Source organism: Urocitellus parryii, chromosome 3, assembly GCF_045843805.1.
Source record: "Urocitellus parryii isolate mUroPar1 chromosome 3, mUroPar1.hap1, whole genome shotgun sequence".
Classification (NCBI taxonomy): Eukaryota; Metazoa; Chordata; class Mammalia; order Rodentia; family Sciuridae; genus Urocitellus; species Urocitellus parryii.
Window position 1 is genome coordinate 47,529,592 of NC_135533.1, and position 7,161 is coordinate 47,536,752.

The window sequence follows — 7,161 nt, forward strand, 5'->3', positions numbered from 1 at the left end:
AGGTCTGCATAGATGTTGGCATGTTCCTCATTAGTGTACTTCTCAAAGCCTTGAAAAAGGAGATGTACTCTGGACCTTCCTTGAGTGCATAATTCGAAGATGGGTAAAGAGATCATACATACTGAAGTCATAACAGTCCCATTTTCCTAAACACTTGATAACTTTTGCCACAGAATTTCAAGGTAACTGTCTGAGTTTCTAGAGTCATAGACCATCTTTGGTTCCGAATTCAGTCAAGCAGTCAAAACCACAGAACCACTTCAAGCTACTTCAGTTACCATATTAAATAAAGAACTTATGGTTAATTTCACCATATCACCAGATTTGTCCTTGTATCTAACTGATTTGTCCTTCTCTTCTGATACTAAAACCTTAGAATCCATTACAATGGAGATCCTTAGGTTTTAGTTGATTTGTAGTGGCATAACCTTGCAATTAGCATGTGTACTACTTGCTCCCAGGTCATATTTAGTGCCCAATTCCCTAGATTCTTAGATAGTTATAGGTCAGGAGTAAAATTTCCCTGCAAGGCAGTTATTGTGGAAAGGTCATTTTGGTTTCTTTAGGCAAGAGAAGTCTGATCTCCTTAGTTCTATGACAAAGGCAGCACAGTAGAATTGGGTGGTTCAAGGCCTCTGGCTTCTCTGGAACATGCTCAGATGCTCTCATTATAATTAACATGGGTCTCATTTTTTCCCCCAAATCAATTCTGTACCTTAACATCAGAGAATATGTGACTCTAAATTCTATGCAAATTATAATTTAGCTACCTGCAGAGTTGGTTTTAGGGCATCTTTAAAAAAGTCTGAACCCTTCAGCTATGGGACATAAGGATTTTTGTTTGTTTGTTTGTTTTTACCAAGAAATGCAGGGATTCATTCCCTAGGCTTAAGCTGGGAATTTAAAGCTATAAACTGAAATTATTTTCTTTTTTCAGGTTTAATAGTGTACAACTAATCCCTGTCTAAAGATAGTTTACTTTTGATTTGTCAACCTTAATATGGTGTGAAAGAATATCCATGTAATTATCCCATTTTTGCTTTTAGTAATATCAAATAAATTACATGAGATTTTCAACAAGTTACATAATCAGCATTGTGTTAGATTACTTAGCCCAACTCTAGACTAGTGTATGTGTTATAGCATAGTTGAGGTGGGCCAAGCTAAACATGAAGTTAGGTTAGGTATGTCACATACATTTTTGACTTAAACATATCTTCCAGTTATTGGAAAATGGATTTAGTAGGGTGTCATCCTACTATATGTCCAGAAACAGTAATTAACTTAGAAACACGAACCAGCCCCCACATTGATTTTAAGGAAGATTTCCATTAAAAACCTGGCTTCCCATAGACACTTGACTCCAGATGATAAAAGTGAACATTTTTTTTCACCGCAATCAAAATTACATGACCAAGTATGAGTATGAAATGAACTCTGTCAGAAAACAAAGGTAGTGTTGATGGGAGAGGGTAGGAATAAAAAATAATCCAGCCACCCCCCATTGAATATAAGATCCAAAGTTGAATATAAGATCCTTATTTATAAGATTCTTCCATGAGAAGAATACGACTAATTGAGGTAGGCTAGACTCTAGGAGAGAGGGAAAAGATAGAAGAACAGGGGAGAAGAGAATATAAGGAAGCAATGTGCTTGAATGATTGAGAAAAAAAGAGAACAACAAGAAGACAAAATTGCCAAGTAACTAGTCTGGAAGCAAAGACATATGCTCTGTCTAGTGTCTCCCCGCCAATGCCTCAGATTTAATTATCAGAAGCAAACTAAATGGAAAGCTTCCACTAGAGAAGAATTACATTTCAGCACCTTTCTCTGTTTTGTTTAGAGCTGTACTTGATAACAATTAAGCTGACAACCTCATGTCCACTAATGTTTAGGTACAGATAGAAAGAATTATTCACGTTTAAAAGATGTTCTAAGATTTGAAAGAGAAATAGTGTTAGGTCATATATGTTTGGATAAAAACTTATTCTGTTCTGAAATAAAACTGAATTTTTATATTCTGCTACCATTGAGCAATCAGTAATCATATTACTTTATTTTGTTAATCATTGTTTTCCCTCTATTTTCACTTTTATATTGGAATGGCATCTATGTTAATTTCTGGGAGGGATCCCACTAAACAGTCTGTCACATGTCACAAGATTTCTAAATGCCAAAAGTCACGAAGTTGTTTTCTCATTGACAATCTGATGAATATCACTTAAGACTTATATCTAGGACAGATTTCAGGGATTTATCATAACTCGAATTATAAGACACTGGGGGCCTCCTACAAAATATCCCAGGATTGACAAATGCTAATCAAGCCTCCTGCCACTCCCAAAACTTTGAGCAGTTGCTATGGAATCTTAGACTAGAGCTTTCTCAAATATTGAGTAGACTTAAATTGGATGAGCTAAGTAACAGAAGCATCTGGCTTTAACTTTTGTTTTTCTGAAGTTTTGCCAGAGGGATTTTTATAATGACTCCGTTTAACCTCATTTTCATTTGTCAGTGTCAGTCTCTTCTGTAGGAGTCTGAAGTTTACCTTCTGTGACCTGCTGGTTGTTAGGCAAAGCTAAAAATATAAGAATACCTTTCAGATTTTCAAGAAATAAACCCTAAACATATGCTCTTAAAAATGCTGAAATTCTCATCTTGCTCAACACACTCACCCAGATCAATTCAGTGCCATTATAAAGTTTTTTAAAGCTTTAATATGTTGCCACTTCAAACATTCTTTGCCATACTTTTATATTGTGGACAACTGTAAAGGGACTTGAATATCACAAACCCAAAGGGTTTGTGTTTAATTTGGTAGGCAATGGAACAGTAATGTGTCATAATGTACTGTAATGATAAAATTATATGAAAGATAATTTCATCTTTTCTGTGGATTGAGAAATTCCTTGGAGCTTTAAAAAGACTCTAATTTGCCCATCAACATCCATTCTTTTCTTGTATAGCACTGGGATTTTCAATGAACCACATGACGACTAGTTTCTATTATACTTAAATGTGGACATATAAATTAGTCCTTATGAAGATATATCACTTAAAAGAAAGGAGATGTATTTCCTTTGGCCTCTTCCTTTATCCTGTTGCCTAGGATGCAGTCAGGGTGCTGAGGTATCTTTGAACCTGTAACTGCACCAGGAATGCAAGAAGAGCAACGAGAAAAATTGGAACTTCTTGGACCACTTGTAACATGACCACTACTATCAATACAGTTATAGTTTGGATCTGAATGATCCTCCAAAGGCCTGTGTATTAAAGGCTTAGTCCACAGGTTGGTGCTATTGGAATGTGGTGAAAACTCTGAGATTGAAGCCTTGTGGGTCATCTTCAGGTCACTGGGGGACACTCTCTTTGAGAGGATGGTAGAACTCCAGAACCTCCTGTTTCTCTCTCTGACTCTCCCTCTCTGGTTTTTTTTTTTTTTTTTTTTTTTCTTCTTGGCCATAGAGCAAGGGTTTTGTTCTGTCACACTCTCCTCACCATGATGGGATGCCTCACCATAGGCTGCTTCACCACAGGCCCAAGGGCAATGGGGCCAATTGACCATGGACTTATATCCCCCAAACTGTGAGCTCACATAAACATTTTCTCTTTGTAATTTGGTTTATCCCAGGGTTTTTATTATTGGTATTATTATTTATTTTTTTATTCTTTATCTTAACGTACTTGCTATAATAGAAAACTAACACTGATATCTGAGCCATTTTTCAATTTTATTACAAGGAATAGCAGCTGAATTTATATCATAACTAATTAAATCTGGCTTTAAACATGTAAATAACTTTTCTTTAGCATAGAAGGTCCCCTGAGAAGAATAATATAATATAGAAATATGATATCTTTAATACAAAAAAAAGATCTCTGATGGTATTTCCTTTCCCTATTTTAACTTAGTGGACCTCAGTTTGATGAATATGACAATGTAGAGTGTATACTCATTTTGTTCAGTTTTCCAAGTTTTCTGTGTGTTACTCCTGATAACAATAATCACAGATATGATAAACAGACCTGCCGTGCATAATTTCCTCATATACTATTTCCCAAAATTCTTCAGTATCATTCTACCTTCATACTTGCTATAATCCATGTCTATTTTAAATATTATTTTTCCAGTATTTTCTTTAAATTTACTTCATATGGCTCATTTAAATAGACACTGGTATGACTCGGAGTAGATAGTACTTTCCAAAATAAATGCATTGAAACACACCCCCCCACACACTCACACACAAAATTAAACCACAACAAAATGTTTATTGTCTGGAAAAGACCCCAAGCCTAGGACCTTATCTTTACTTATTTAAAGAGATCAGTTAAATTAGAGGTTTGTTTAAAACACCACTAGCAAAAATAAAGACTTTATTTTTGGCATAATCATTTGAGAAGGAAAATATTTCTATGTGATTAAACATCATGTACTGCTGCATGAACCCTAAATTAATTTAGGAATGCCTAGAAAATGCTTATCTTTGATTTTTTTTCAATATATAAGAGAGTAAGGGCCAGAAAAATTGTTGGTGGTAGGGTAGAGTGTCAGCTATATTCCAGTAGGGTGCATAGTTTTTCTGCTCCTATATAGTCCATCTTCCTGAAAGTAGATGGGAAGAGAGCTAAATACCTCAGTGAGCAGTTCTTGCTAGGTGTTACAATTTCTAAAGTTTTTGCTTTTGAATAGATATTAAATAATTTAAAAAAAGTAACTTCAGCCAACTGATTTGTGATCCTGAGTGTTAAAAACACATCATCATAGCATAAGGCTGAAATGAATATCAGGAGCAAACTGGATAAGCTTGAATGGACATTTAACCTTGGACATGCAAATAATAAGAATCATTAAAGAACAAGATGAAAAGAGAGTGGGTCATTTTACAAGCAAATCCCTATTTCTTTAATTTGAATTGTTTCTGATTACAGAGCACTTTGCAAACCTTTGAGTATTTCCTGTTTGGAAACTGTAAGAACAAAATGATGTGTTTCTGTTGAAATGGTGTGTAAATGCACTGCCTACAACAGTGAAGGCATAAGAGGGCTGTCCATATAAAAGAACACAGTGTGGGCAGATGTTATTGAAGCTTCCCAAGAGGGCTTCTTTTATACACTAGGTCATGAAGAAAAGGCTGATAATATATTGATGTACATTTGTCATTAACAGAAACCTGAGTGGTTTAAGATATATAGTACATCATGTAAATGTTTCTACTTATAATTGAAACTCCTGCATATTCTCTCTCTCTCTCTCTCTCTCTCTCTCTCTCTCTCTCTCTCTCTCTCTCTCCTCCCTCTCTCTCTCTCTCTCTCTCTCTCTCTCTCTCTCTCTCTCTCCTCACACACACACACACACACACACACACACACCAAAAAACAAAACAAAACAAAAGAAAACCCACCACCACCATCACAAAAAACCCTAGTATTTTTTCCTATAGTGCTTTCCAAAGAAGTTTAATTTGTTCAGGTTCTCTGTTAAGCACCTGATATTATGCAGTCTCTACACAAGAAACTTAAGAACTTTTCTTCTCTGTTTTCATTCTAAAATTCATCTGGATTTGCAGAACACCATGATGCATTCCTGCTTTAAAGATTATTCTCTGTGCCAGACAGCTGCATATTCATCATAAAATATTTCTTTTGCTCTTAACTCACAGGTATACCTCATTGCCCATCCATAAGGGTTGCCAAGTCATTGAGCTCTTACCAATGAAATGTAGGAGAAGAGGTTTATCCACCTTTTTCACTTCATCCCTAAGAGTCAAATGAGTGATCCTCCCTGCTTTCCTTCTTTCCCTGCCAGTCAAGTGGGTCCAGAAAACTCAGTCTGATGACTAGAAGATTACAGAACTACAGAATGTCTGTCTAGAATGACTTTGTGGAGCAAATCTTCCCTTTTCTTCCACTGACTAGATTTACATTATGCTAATCCACTGATATTTTGAGGCTATCCCTAAAGTAATGCAGTGTGATATGATGAAAGGTATTAGTGGCATGATAATTTTAAGCTGAAACAGAACTAGAGACTACCTAAGCCAGGCATGTACCTGACAGATCTTCATACAGCCCCTACAATACATAACCACCTTCTTGCTGCCCACAAAAAGAACATCAGAGAGCAGTACCCTCTTTCTCCATTGTCTGCTTCAGCACTTTAGGACCAACATATTCTCCCCAGGATAAATTCTCAAGACTTCAAGAAAAAAGGCAAAAGTCTTAATAAAAGAACCTAAAATCTATTTTACAAATGAAAAACAATCAAGACAGAGAGTTTGAATGATTTGCTTAAAAGCACTTATTTACTTAATCACTAAATCAGGACTCAAAATCCTCTAACACATGGTCCAAGTGATTTGTGTTCACAGTTATTAGAAGCAGCTCTCTTCTGAAGTATATTAAGATGATTATGAGTCACAGACTTGAAGGAACTATTTTTTGAATATAGGCAAGTGAATACTATGGTTGATTAAAACTGGTTTGAAATCCTAAAATACTTCTCCATTGAGAAGGGAAGAGCCTCTTCTTGAAATGGGTTATCCCTTTGTTAGTTGCTTAACCAATAGACTGTAGCCAAGGAGACTTCTAAGAGTAGGTCTTAAAAATCCTCCAAGCTGCCCCTACCTTCTTTTGGAATGCTCTGTCTGGGAACTCTGGTTCTCTAAAAGCAGTTTGACTGCCCTGGGACTGTCAACTGACATGGCCTTGTATAGACTCTCTAGTCAATCATGCCTTCATTGTCAGCTTTCCAGCTGTCCCTGTTGTGTAACAGACATTTGACTGAAGCCGTTTTGGACTCCCCACTTCAGCTGAAAGCTACAAGTTTACCTCAGTTGGAATTACATAGAGTAGAATTCTCCAGTGGATCCTCGCTTGAACCTTTGAACCAGGAAATCATGTGATAGGATAAAACTGGTGGTTATATGAAGCAACGAAGTTTTCTGTAATTGTTTCACAGTGTGACAGATAAATATTCTCTATTGTATGGTGTAGTGGTTAAAGCATGCAAAGGAGTCAGGCTGCATAGTTTCAAATCCTAGTCCACCATTTATTAGTTGTATGATCTTAAACAAATTTCTTAACTATTGTGTGTCTCAGTTGCCAGCTTGTAAAATTTGGATAAAAATAATATCTACCCAATAGGATAGCTATGGTTGA

At 36.0% G+C, this 7,161-nt stretch overlaps 1 pseudogene; it reads right to left on the reverse strand.

Annotated features, from left to right (window-relative positions):
- Positions 1–3,913: 3,913 nt before the first annotated feature.
- Positions 3,914–4,015, reverse strand: LOC113182732 (small nucleolar RNA SNORD116; annotated as a pseudogene).
- Between the last annotated feature and the right edge of the window lie 3,146 nt (positions 4,016–7,161).